At 51.8% G+C, this 13,445-nt stretch overlaps 1 protein-coding gene across 5 annotated transcripts in view; it reads right to left on the bottom strand.

The window, feature by feature from the left end:
- Window positions 1-13,445, bottom strand: part of Kcnab2 (potassium voltage-gated channel subfamily A regulatory beta subunit 2) — an 87,749-nt gene that overhangs the window by 57,040 nt on the left and 17,264 nt on the right. Inside the window, exon 2 of one of the 5 annotated variants that reach the window (XM_052718745.1) lies at window positions 7,556-7,965. The exons of the other annotated variants lie outside the window; for them this stretch is intronic. The gene's annotated coding sequence lies outside the window, so the exon portion shown is untranslated. The remainder of the gene's footprint in view (window positions 1-7,555; window positions 7,966-13,445) is intronic. 5 annotated transcript variants of the gene reach the window in all.

Raw genomic sequence — 13,445 nt, 5'->3', positions numbered from 1 at the left:
CCTCCCGGGAGGCCGCCTGCTGGTTTCTGGGTGCTGAGGAGGCACCTCCTCAAGAGACAGGAAGAGGTGTAACTGCTGGAAACCACACACGCTTGAGTGACACACCCTTCCTCCCTGCTGAGAAGTCAGGGGCCCTGAAGGGAACCCACTCCACTCCTGTGAGCCAGAGGAAGCCGTCTCCCTAAGGCTGGGTTCATCTGGATGTCAGGGGTGCCCATGGGGAACAGACAGAAGGGCCTGGAAGCTGTCAGCATGCTTGAAGAGCCCAGGTTGGGGTCTGGAGTCAACACAGCCCACCTTCCCACCAGCACCATCTGGACCATGTTGAGATGCGGTGTAGGTGTGGGGAGAACACACACACATAGCCTGAGGCCGACGTCTTGGCCAGGACCTCATGTGTGTGGTACTGAGAGGTTGATACCAACTGGGTGTCTCCCTCAACCATTCTCCATCTTAGTGTTTGAGACAGGGTCTGTCCTTGAACCTGGAGCTCATTGATCTAGCTAAACTGGCTAGCCAGCACGCCCCAGGAATTCTCCTGCCTCTGCCTCCCAGTGCTGGGATTGAGAAGACACGGTTATGCTCAACTCCTGACATGGGTGCTGGGGATCTGAACTCAGGTGCTCATGTTTGCATGTAAGCCCTTACCACTGAGCCATCGGCCATCGCAAAGAAACCTCAGACCCCGAGGCCTGGAGGAAGCGGAGGACAGTACAGAAACCTGACAAACGACAGCATGGACGTCATGTGCTTCAGACCACAGCAGACGCATCCGTTCCTGACCACAGAGACAAGGTGGAGATCACCGAATGGAGTATTAGATAACACATCACAGATGCCTTCTCAACATCCTTTAGAAAGGTCTGAAAACTTCAGCTTACCCTCCTCAATGCTACATTCAGATGTCCGTTCTCCCCTCCCAGAAAACGAACCAGCTCCATGAAGACAATTCACAATTAGGCAATGTTTTTCAATTGAAAAGTTAACAGGACCCACCGTGTTCAACACAATGTTCACATGTTCACACTCCTTTCCCTGCATGACAGACACCTGACTAGTCACACGCATGCAACATCTACGGACTGAGCCCCCCTGTGCACAGGGACAGCTTATGTATGCTGGGTCAGTGGCTAGGGACCTCTAGTCACACCACCCTCCCACTCCTAGAGGGGGCTCACCATTCTCAACCTGAGGGAAACGGCCCCGTGGCTGCAGCCTCAATGACATGTATGTCTGGTGAGTCTGGGAGAACCTCCTGTCCCCACCTCATCGTCCCAGCATCATTTCCAGAACTCAGGATTAATCCTACCGACAGACCGGTTTGTGTATTAAGAGGCAGGGGTGGGTTGGGGAGAGCAGGCTTGCTCCCTGATTGCAGCTCCCCCAGTTCCATCACATCTCTTAGTAATTACAGTAGGTGCTGTGTAGGGCTCGGGGGAGGAGACCCCGGTGGCGGTGGCGCTGATAGAGTGAGCCACAGGATCCTGGCCCAGCGCTCTTGTCCCTGTCCTAGCGAGCACCAGGCGGAAGTGCCCCTTCTCTCTCTTCCTTCCTCCCTTCAATGCACACAAGACACCAGGACCTCTTGCAAACACTGGGAAGCTCGCCGCTTCTTCCTCACCCTTCCCCCACTGTGGCCACACCCTGCACCCTTACCCTGCTGGGGGTGGGGGAGGGGAAGTACAGGATGAGAAAGCCTGGTAGAGGAGGGCAGAAACCTGGGGCCCCAGGAAGCTCCCTGCCAGCATTGGCTTTGCTTCTGGCCTGGAGACACATGTCTTGAATAGGGCTGCATTGTAGGGAAGAGCTTTGAGGTGTCTCCCACCGAACCTTGTACTCCTCCTGTAGGAGGGCACGGGGAGCCAGGAAGGGACAGGGACTCATCACACCCCTTGTCAAGATAGAAGACTAGGATAGAGCAGATGGACAGGCTTTTCCTGGAGTCACTGGGGGCTGCTCAGCAGCTGGCACTCACACTCACGTCTGTGAAGGAACAGAGGCACCCTGCAGAGCCCTTGATCTCCTAGTGGTCCCCCCCCCGCCCCCCCCCCCCCCCCCCCCCGTCACCCTGGGGATGAAAGCAGAAGCCCATGGGGAGCTGTCAGTCAGGCCCCTCCACTGAATGCTCGCTGTACCTGACCAGCTGTCTGAGCAGCGGTTAGGCCTGTGTGTACTCAGTAGCTGGGGGTCCTGGTAGGTTAGACAGGAAGCCACACAGGGCCACAAGGAGCCCGGGAGGTATTTGGATATTCAGTAGCTCCACGGTCTTCTCAGGGAGCCAGCACTACCACGTACCAGAAAGAAAGTCTGCCCTGGAAAGCACATCCCCAAAGCACCCTGGGTACCTGCTGTGGACCGGGGCCTGTAGAGGACCTGGGACCTGTAGAGGAGATCATGTTCCGAGTGTCGGGTGGAAGGCTGAGTCACTGTCTGCTGAGCAGCATGCCACCAGGGACCACAGGCCCAACGGGAAGTTGGTGCAGTGAGCTCCAGGGCCCCGTGTGTGGCCACCGCACAGTCAGAGACTAACAAGTCAGGGCCCCCAAGGGACACCAGGGCGTGGCCTCTGGTGGGAAGGCCCAGCCACCCCTGGTGTGCGGACAGTGTGGCTGCCTCAGGGACAGCAGTTGGGGGAACAGAGTCACAGTGGGGTAGAAGCATCCTTCGTGTTTCTGCTTCCTGTCTACAGGGCCCCTCCAGAAGAGGGAGCCTCTTTCTCAAGGTGGGAAGGGGCCAGTTCCTAGTGAGTCCTGGTGATGTTAAAGATAGCCTCTGACAGGAGCCAGCTTTGTAGGAAGCCCCTCTCAGCCATCTATCTGCTCTTCCCCACGCCCTGGAAAGGCTCCGTTAACCACCTCCCATTCTACAGATGATGGATGCCCAGAGGGCCCAGAGGCTCACGCACATGGCTGGATTCTAACTCAGGCCTGGCTGACTTTGGGCTGTGGTCAGGGGTTTCTGCCTGTCATACAAGGAACCGACTGACTTGGAAGTGCCGACAAGTGTCCTGGGAAGGATGGATTGTAGGGGGAGCCTCCTGCTGTGGGGAGGCTTCCTGCTGCCCTGTCCCTCACACACATGTCAGGACAGCTCCATCAGGCTCGCTGAAACCAGGAGAGATCCCAAACTCTTTGATTGGAGGCAAAGAAAGGAATGTCTGGGAACATTCCATCTCCCACTATGCCGGTCACCTGCACAGGACTGAATCACCAGCCTCAGGTTCTCGTCTTCCCCATGAGTGCCAGGCTCTGCACGGGAAGAAGGGTGCTACTGAGCGTCCCCAAAGACAGGTGGAGAGATAGATGGGAGAAGGATGAGGGAAAAGAAACACTTTGAGTGTTCTGTGAGAAAGCCAAGGTGTTGGGAGACGAACAAGAGGGAGAAAGGAGAACAAAGTAAGAGACACTGTGAGGGAGAGGAAGGAAGGGGAGGGAGGGAGGGAGGGAGGAAGAGAGGCTCCTCACACGGAACCCAGTCTAGTCTAGTCCATGGAGGGCCACCCCTCGCTGCACTTTACGGACTGCTAAGGCCCACAGACATTAAATAGCACTCAAGGATACTCGGCAAATCAAGGAAAAGTGGGACAGGGCCCATGTCAGGCTCTGTCGTCTACACATCACCTTTTCCTGCCCCCACTTGGGCCTCTGACTTTGGACAGGTGACCCTTACTCTGTGGTGTGTATAGGTACAGCTATCTTCTTGTCCCCAGTATGGAAGACATCCACAGACATGGGCTTTACCCAGGGCTAACGTAATTCATGGTGGCTAAGACCAGCTCTCAGGAGCAACAGATGAAGTCGAATATCACAGACACCCAGGCCTCACCAGCTGCTCAGCTCTGCAGACAGCCACAAAGAGGGAGGAAATACCTGCTAATGATACAACCGATAAGGGATCAATGTCCAGACTGGAACTCTTAAGCACAGATGGCCACATGGAAGGATGCTGAGCAACACCCACACATCAGGAAATAAATCAAACCATGGGAGCTACTGCCTCACCTCCACCAGGATGGCCGCCACCAGAAGCCAAAGAGAACGGGAGAGAGATGCCAGGACACAGGAGGCCCATCTACTGCCGCTGAATGGACCTTTAGTCTCCGTAGAAAACAGCCTGGAGGTCCCTCAGAAACATAAAACGCAACTGCCCACAGCCCCGCAATTCCATTTCTGGTACTTTTGTCCTTTGGATGAGAAATGTCCTCATTGGCGTACGTGTTTGAACTCCTGGTCTCCAGCTGGTAGAGCTGTTGGGGAATCTGTGGAAGCTTTTAGAGGTGGAGCCTTCCTAGAGGGAGAGTCACCAGGGTTGGGCCTTAAGGATTTACCGCTCAGCTCCACTTCCTGTCCACGCTCTGCTTCCCAGGTGAGGATGCAATGTGACCTGCCAGCTTCTGCTCTTGCTATCTTTCCTTCCTGCCTGCTGTGAGGTCTTCCCGTGAGAGACTGGATCCCCCTAGACCTGGGCACCCAAAGAAGACCCTTGAGTTGCTCTTGCCAGGGTACTTCATACAGCCAGGGGAAGGCACACCCCAAAGAATTGAAACCAGTGCCTTAAAGAAGTGTCTGTACACCCGTGTTCATGAGAGCCTCAGTCAGGTGGAAGTGGATGGATGATCATAGGATACGTCAAATGTGGTCTACCTGAAGAACAGAACACTGCTTCCTTGAAAAAGAAAGAAAATTTACCACCTGAGGACTGTAAGCCAGCTATGAAAAGATATCATGAACAGGACATACTTAGAGACAGGAGTGGGGTTGCAAGGGCAAATGGGAGGGTGCTGTTGAGTGGCAAAGGGGCACAGAGGTGGGTCGTGTGGCAACTTTGCTACAGGATGAAGGTACTGACCACCACTGAGCCGCACTTTACAATGACGAGCTTCGTGACATGTCTTTTACAAGCACACTTCACCTACTCAACAAACATTCATAAAGTCACACAACTCGGCAGTTGTCTGCTGACAGGACCAGCCTATGACCTTACTTCCCAAATTACCTCCCAGGCGGGAAGGCCTGGGACACAGCCTGCAGCTGAGTCCTGGTGTGTGGCTTCTAGAAAAATCTGTTCCTGATGGCAGGGGACATTCCTGGTATGGCTGCACACTAGGTCCTGCTGTAACTTTCAGCAGCAGGAGATGATGTTGGGGTATCCCAGCTGGGCCAAGCTTGGGAGGTGGCATGCACAGGCTGAGGGTCCGTATGCTACAGTAGTCATGAGTGCAATGCTGATCTGGGAATCACCAAAACTCTTTTGCTAAGTGACATCATCACAGTGGTTCTCCTGTGCTCTAGTTTGGTTTCTGTGATAAATATCATGACCAAAAGCAACTTGGGGCGGAAAGGGTATATTTCATCTTAAAACTCCCTAGTCACAGCCAATCACTGAGGGAAGTCAAAGGAGGAATTCAGGCAGAGAAACCACGGAGGAATGCTGCTTATCAGCATGCTCCCTCTGGCTTGCTCAGCTACCTTTCTTATCCAGCCCAGACCCACCTGCCTAGGGATGGCACCACCTACAGTAGGGGCCACTCCTACATCAATCAGTGATCAAGGAAACATCCCACATACATAACTAAGGCCAATATGATGGAGGCAGTTCCTCAGATGAGGTTTTGTCTTCCCAGGTTTGTCAAATTGTTTTTTTTTTTTTTTTTAGGAGAAATAGCAGATGAACCTGATTTGATGTAACTTACATTCCTCTAGGCCAGCACAGTGAGGGTGAACATCTGAAACAGTCCAAGAGAACCAGGCTCCTGTGACATGACTCCCCAAGTTTGAGGTGCTGGGGTCCAGCACAGAGCTCTGGGGATGCAGTTTCCTAAGCACGGTCCCCACACTGGTGAGTACCAACGTCTCCTGTCCCACAAGACCCTTCGTAGATTACTCCACCGCACAACAGAAATGATGATAAAGGTCCTTCTGTGTGTCCATTTCAAATGGGCTTCTCTACGCCTAGACCTGTCAGGCCCGCTGGTGTCCCTGGAGACAAATGACAAATTGGGTCCCTCTGCTACGTGACATTTCTTTCCTGCATTTGAGGCCATCTGGCATTGCTCTTCCCATCCTGTTCTCGAGAGCAAGCTGTGGGCTTCTGATCCTCCCCACAAGTGCCTGCCATAGGCTAATCCACTTCTTTTGGACGGATGCTATGTAACATGCTTTGTGGGGGCTGATACACCGAAGCTTTCCCAAACCTGAAAGGCAGGCCAAGCGCCCGGGCGTACTTGCTGGTGAATGCAGAGCAGGAATCCAGCTGTTGAACCCGGCACTTGCTCCACCAACATTTGGTTGTGTTTTGGAACATCAACACCCAGAGCTCAGGGTAGTACTATGTATCTGGCCAGTGAAAGGAGGTGGCCTGTGTCTTTGTTCCTGGGTGGGGCTGGTAAACTGTTGCTGACTGAGGGCCAGAACAAAACAGGCACCTGACTTTGACATTTCTAAATGGTTGGTAGAAAATCTAGAGAGAGGGCATCTTTCATGACTCATAGAATTATATAAAATTCAAATGTGTGTCTGCAAGTGAAATTTGGGTAACAGCCACACCCGCTTGTCTCAGCTTGGTCTGTTATAACAAAATACCAGGGATGAGTCCTATACAACGCCATTTCCTTCTCACAGGTCTGGAGGCTACAAGGCCAAGATCAAGGTGCTGGCAGACTCAGGCCTCCAGCGAGGACAGTTGCCTGACCTCCTTTGTGCTGGGTCATCATGAGGCAGAGCAAGCTGTGGCGGCAGCCTCTTCTTGTAAAGACAGGGACTTCCTCAAGGGGCTCAATTTCTCAGGGCCCTGTTTATTCTGGTCTCCCCCAAGGCCTTGCTCCTTAACCCTGGAGGTAGAGCTTCAATGCATGGCTTTGAGGGGACAAAAACATTCAGCCTGTGCACCTGTTTCTGTTGTCGACGACTTTCACACAACGGCAGAGCGATCTGACGATCTTGAACCGATGAACCACATTGCGAAAACCCTACCGTCAGCCCGTCTGGTACACCTAACACTCTGTCCACAGAACGTGCTGAAAGCTGAAAATCTGTATGCCAACCACTGCCAGTTACTGACCATCTGCAGCCCTGGAGACCACACTGCCGGCAAGTCTAAGGTGTTTTACAATCTGCTAGCTCCAGAAAACAATCTGCAGATCTCTGGTCCAGAGGTTAGAACACAGCTTTCTAGAAAGGCAGGGACTGGGATATAGTTCAGCCAATAAGAAGTTTGCTGAGTAAGCATGAGGACCTGAATTTGGGCCCTCAGAGCCCAGGTCATGTCACATGCCTGTACTGCATGCATACCCTCGCATATATTCACAACACACACACACACACACACACACACACACACACACACACACACACACACACACACAGATTGAAAGAGAAACAGAGACAGAGAGGCAGAGACAGGGAGACAAGAGAAAGACACAAAGAGAGACAGACAAAGGGACAGACACACACACACACACACACGAAGGGCTGTGCGTCCCCTGCAGACACCATGCCTCCTGATCTGCTTCACACATCTTCATCCCTCATTATCTCAGGCCTCTAGCCCCACATACCTGTCCTGGTTTCTGGGATCTAACAGCTGGACCTGTCTGTGGTCACTGAGGACAGATGACACACAGGTGCATCTCTGCCATCTCCAGGCGCTCGTGGTCACTGGGTTCCGTTCCTCCCATGCACACGGCTGAGTCCTCAGTGTCTGTCACCTCTCCGGCCATTCTGGGTGCTCCACTGTGTCTTCCTCTGAGGAGATCACAGCCTCTTCTCCTGGGGGATTTGATTTGCTAATCCACTTTAATATCCGGTACTGAAAGCGAACCCTTTTCAGTGGTGGCGTGACAGGCGGCATGTAGCCTGTCCCCATCCAAAACCTCACTCTGGAGTGAAGGCAATCCACAGAAGGTCCATATGGTTCTGGGCTGGCTTCTGCTGTGGTGTCTTGGAAGGATCCTCTTTCTTCATGGCCCTGTCGCCCAAGAGGACAATGGAAATATTGCCATTGTCCAAGGTTTGACATATTTCTATCGCAACGCACAGAATCTACCAGTCGACAGGATATCAGAACACTGCAGGGAAAGGGTCCCTAGAAGTGAGGTTCCTTCCAGGCCCGTTCAGCCTTATTCTGTACCATCCAACCTACTGTTAGAAGAACACTCTAACACTTTCAGCTGTTAGAAGAACAGAGTGGGGAGATGGGCATGAGGATCTAGGGGACCCTGCTGGGATCCTGGGCCCCAGTGGGAGGTCCTCTTTGTTCTAACAGTTGAAGCTGTGCAGAGGTGACAGATGAGTGCTGGAGTCAGAGTACATGTTTCTCATTATGATGAGAGTTGAGGTTGATCATGTGACTGTCCCACACAAAGATGCTCTTTGCATCAGAGAAACCTAATTACTGCAGACGCCTCTAAAGCCCAGAACCAACACTGTGGTAATATATTGTGTACCCCAATAAAGCTTGCCTGAGGACCAGAGGACAGAGCCAGCCACTAAATTAGACACAGAAGTCAGGCAGTGGTGGCACACACCTTTAATCCTATTACTTGAGAGCAGAGATCTGTCTGGATCTCTGTGAGTTCAAGGCCATACCGGAAACAGAGTCAGGCAGTGGTGGTACACACCTTTAATCCCAGCACTTGAGATCTCATGTCTTTGCTTGGGAAGCACACACACCTTTAATCCCAGGAAATGATGTCTGGGCAGAGAAAGGTATATAAGGCATGAGGAAACAGGAATTCACTCTCTTTAGGCTGAGGATGTCGTAGAGGTATGAACTAGGGGCTGGCTGCTCTGCTTCTCTGATCTTTTGCTTTCACCCTGATATCTAGCTCTGGGTTTTTTTATTAAAAGACATCTAGATTCAAACAACATAACAAACATCACATAATAAACAAACACCACACTCAACACCAACAAACACAACCTTAGTCCTCATTAGCACACGGGACCTTCCCTAGGGTGCTGAGCATATGAGCAAAGCATCTCTGGGGCTGGAGAGGGTGGCTCAGTAAACTGCTTGCCACGAAAGCATGAGGACTTGAATTTGGATCCCCAGCATCCACATAAAAATTTGGGTATAGTTCCATGTTCAGCAAGAAACTGTTTCAAAAATATATTTGAAATTAAGGAATACACTTGATACTGGCTTCTGGTCTCTACATGCACAATCACACGTGTGCATCTTTGTGTGGGACAGTCACATGATCAACCTCAACTCTCATCATAATGAGAAACATGTACTCTGACTCCAGCACTCATCTGTCACCTCTGCACACTTGTATCCCCCTCCCCCCAATGAATTAGATTCCCATCTCTGGCGAGAAGAGTGGAAACCATTGCAGTACAGGGCAGAACTCCAACAATTTAAGGATATGCGGCTTGTCAGTTTCTGGGGCACAAAAGCAACCAGAGACTGTATGTAAAAGAAAAGATGTGGCTATGCGCCCATAAAACTTTATTTACAAAAACAAGTGGTGGGCTAGATTGGGCTGTAATCTGCTGACTGCAATGTCTGTCTGTCTTTATCTACCAGGCTGGGTGTGGTGGTACAGCTTTAATCCTAGCACTCAGGACACAGAGACAGGTAGATCTCTGTGAGTTCAAGGCCAGCCTAGTCTATATAGTAAGTTTGAGGCCAGCCAGGGCTACATAGTGAAACTCTGTCTTAAAAACACAGAGACCAAAATCCAACCCAACAATCCCTCCAGACACCAGGTAACATCCACTATGATGAAATTAAGGCAGATGTGTAGACCTTAATTATGTTCACTGTGCACGCTGCTCTGACCACCATCTAGCTGGGGGCTGCCCAATTCTTCTATGGGAGACACTCTGAGTCTGGAAAGGGAACCCCTCAAGGTCAAAGAGGAAGGGTCCTGGCCAGATAACCCTGTGTGCTGCTGTCTAAGTCTCTGCCTTCTTGGCTCAGCTGGGTCATGGGATGAGGACAGCATGAGGGTGCCCATCTCCACGCTGTTTTCACTTTGCTATCAATTCTAGTCTAACAAAAGGATTGCGGCCCTGCCTAATCTCTTCTGGAGGAGTGAACACCGTGGAGCCATCTTCCCAGCCTCCCTCTGCGACACTGCTCATCGGCAGAGGCTCCGAGCTGAGGACAGCTGGCCGTGCGATGACTTTGATGCTGCACTATTTTTGGAGACTCTTTGCCTCATTTATTTTTGATTTGAGTTGCTCACACAGACTGTGTGTTCTCTTTCTCTTGCACTGAGTTAAATGCATGTAGTATTTTTAAACCCTGATTGTGTCACCTCGTGATTAGCAGAGATGAGCCACTACCCTGATGGTGCTGGCCAAGGAGGGGGCCTCCTGCTTCAGCCCTTGGTTTTAGGTGACCTCTCTATTCTGAGTGCTGAGGTAGTTTAGTCCTGAGGAAGAAAGGCTGGGTCTTGTGGACCAAGGACCTGCACTGAGAACATACTGTGAGTGGCTGGGGTCCAGGGACATGCGGGAGATGTCCTCTGAGTACCACAGCGGAAGGGAGGAAGGGTAGCTTCCAAATCTCAGCCCTGGACCAGATCCCTGTAGGGATGAGTGGCAGAGCAGCTGGCGACTTGGGAGGGTCCTGGTGAGGCCTGGGTGAGGGGTTTATAGTATTCTTGCCCTCAGGTTGTCACCATCGTTAGACATGATGACAACTCAGGAAACTGAGGTGTCAAGAGGCAAAGCTGGCCTGTCCCTGCCGCTGGGTGAAGAGCAGATCTGGATGTCTATTCTCAAAATCAGAGTCCTGGGCCATCCCCAGCAGAGCACCCTGATCACAAGGAGCCCGAATCCTTCTAGGAAGTCAGTCATTTGTCACGAGACTGGGGCAATCTAGGTGTGAGCGGGGAGCCTGGGTCAGGTGCAGAGATGGAGATGACCACATGCTGGGGAACTTGGGGTGCTGGGGCCCGCAGAGTTAGTGGGTCAGTGTGGTATGGTGGGTCCCAGAGCCTTGGAGATAAGGTGTCCCCAAGATGCTGGTGGCTGTGTCCAGCCCGAGTGCTCCTTGAACACCTGGGAAGGAGTGTGTGCTAGTGTTCCGAGGCATGGTACTTTCCTCTCTTACGCCACAGGGCCTTTGTGTGGCTCCCTTTGGCTGTTCTTCCTTGGGGTCCCTCATCAACGGGCACCTGTCCAGAGGGCTCTGTGTGTCCAGAGGGCTCTGTCTGTCATGCCATTTCACATGTTTTCTGTCAAGCATGCATCTCAGCCTATGAACACTACTCACTTGAGCATCCACCCTGAGACTGGGAAACCTAGAGTATGGCCACAGGGTATGTCTCATTTCCTACTGAGTCCTTCAGACTCAGGACAGGGACTGAACCTTGGTCAGTGTCCTGCATACCACTGCCCAATGTACGCAGTGTGCCACCTTGTTATGGACAAGCAGCTCTTTGCTTACAGATAACACAGATGTCAGCATGGGGCCCAAGCCAAGCTGAGTGTAGGAAGCAGAGCAGTGGGAGGTCATGTTCAGCTGCTCCTCCTGGAGAGACAGGGCATCCAGCAGTGTCTTCTGTCTTCTCTGAGAAGTTTCTCAGTGGAGGGCAGCTGCACCAGGCCCCAGGCTTTTAGTTTCTGGCTCAACTGGGTCTATGGTCCCCCACCAAGATGATGCTGGCTCCTGAAACATGCACGGGGTACTAGGATTCTAGTGACAACCCCCCACATGTGAACACACACACACACACACACACACACACACACACACACACCCCTCCACCATTACTTCCATGACCATCTCTACCACCTCTACTATCTCCACCTCTATGACCATCTCTGATATTTCTATTTCTACCTCTACCATCTCTACTATGAGTCTTCACCAACTTGTCACTACTTCCACAACCATCTCCACCTCCACCATGACCCTCTCCACTACCTCAACATCAGCACCATCTCCACCTCCACCATGACCCTCTCCACTACCTCAACATCAGTACCATCTTCACCTCCACCATGACCCTCTCCACTACCTCAACATCAACACCATCTCCACCTCCACCATGACCCTCTCCACTACCTCAACATCAACACCACCTCCACCATGACCATCTCCACTACCTTAAACACCAATCAACACCATCTCCACTTCCACCATGACCCTCTCCACGACCTCAACATCAACAGCATCTCCACCTCCACCATGACCCTCTCCACTACCTCAACATCAGCACCATCTCCACCTCCACCATGACCCTCTCCACTACCTCAACATCAGTACCATCTTCACCTCCACCAGGACCCTCCCCACTACCTCAACATCAACACCATCTCCACCTCCACCATGACCGTCTCCACTACCTCAACATCAGCACCATCTCCACCTTCACCACGACCCTCTCCACTACTCCTATTCCTATGACACCCATCACTATCGTCTCTACCATGTCCATCTCCAACACCATCACTGTCTCCACCTCTCCCACCTCCACCATGACTATCTTCACCACCTCCATTATCACTATGTCCTTCATCATCTCTATCATGACCACCTCCACCATTTCTACTCCCACCAATCTCCACAACCACCATGACCATCTTCATCACCTATATCACTATGTTCACCACCATGGCCATCTCCACCACCTTATCACCACTAAAGCCATCACTACTACCTTTAACCCACAACCATCTCCACCACCATCATCTCCATTGCCATCATCACTTCCACTTCTACTGCCTCTATTATGACCATCTCTATCATCTCTACCACCCCCACCATGACTTTGTATTAGCACTACTTCCATTTCTACCACCTAAACCATTACCACCTCCACCACCTCTACCGCCACCACCATTTTCACATCTACAATCACCATATCCATCACCATCTCTACCATGACTATCTCCACTATTTCTACCCCACCGGCATCTCCATGACTAGCTCCACTTTCACCACCTCCATATGACCATCTCTAGCATCACCTCTACCACTGCCACATTAAACACCACCACGGCCATTACCATGACCATCTCCACCGTCATGACTATCTCTAAGACTCTCACTACCTTCACTCTTTCCATTTCCAGCACAACTATCTCCACCACCACTTCCTCTACTACCAATATGTCCACCTCAACATGACCGTTTCCACCTCCACCACACCCTTCCACTACCACCATTCCGACCTCTAACGCCTCCACCCTGACCTCCATCATCCTTCTTTACCATCACCGCTCTATTTCTGCCGTTTCTACCTCTACCACCCCAACTCAGCTTCCTCTCTCCCCAGTACTTCTGTTTAGTGGTCTGCTCTTGGACACCTCCTCCCAAGCAGTCCCCAGGACAATTCCGCTGCTCTAGCTTCAGTTCTTGCCTTCAGAGCTAAGGGCCTATAGTCATACCTGTTGTCCACCCCTTTACTCTATGTTCCAGGCGTTGGCTTGTTCCACAGGGGTATCCCTGGAACCATCTCTACCACTTGCTTTGGGAGCTCTTGTTCA

This window comes from Peromyscus californicus, unplaced genomic scaffold (genome assembly GCF_007827085.1).
Source record: "Peromyscus californicus insignis strain IS unplaced genomic scaffold, ASM782708v3 Scaffold_5__1_contigs__length_169319896, whole genome shotgun sequence".
Taxonomy (NCBI): Eukaryota; Metazoa; Chordata; class Mammalia; order Rodentia; family Cricetidae; genus Peromyscus; species Peromyscus californicus.
This window is presented reverse-complemented; position numbering and strand designations above follow the sequence as displayed.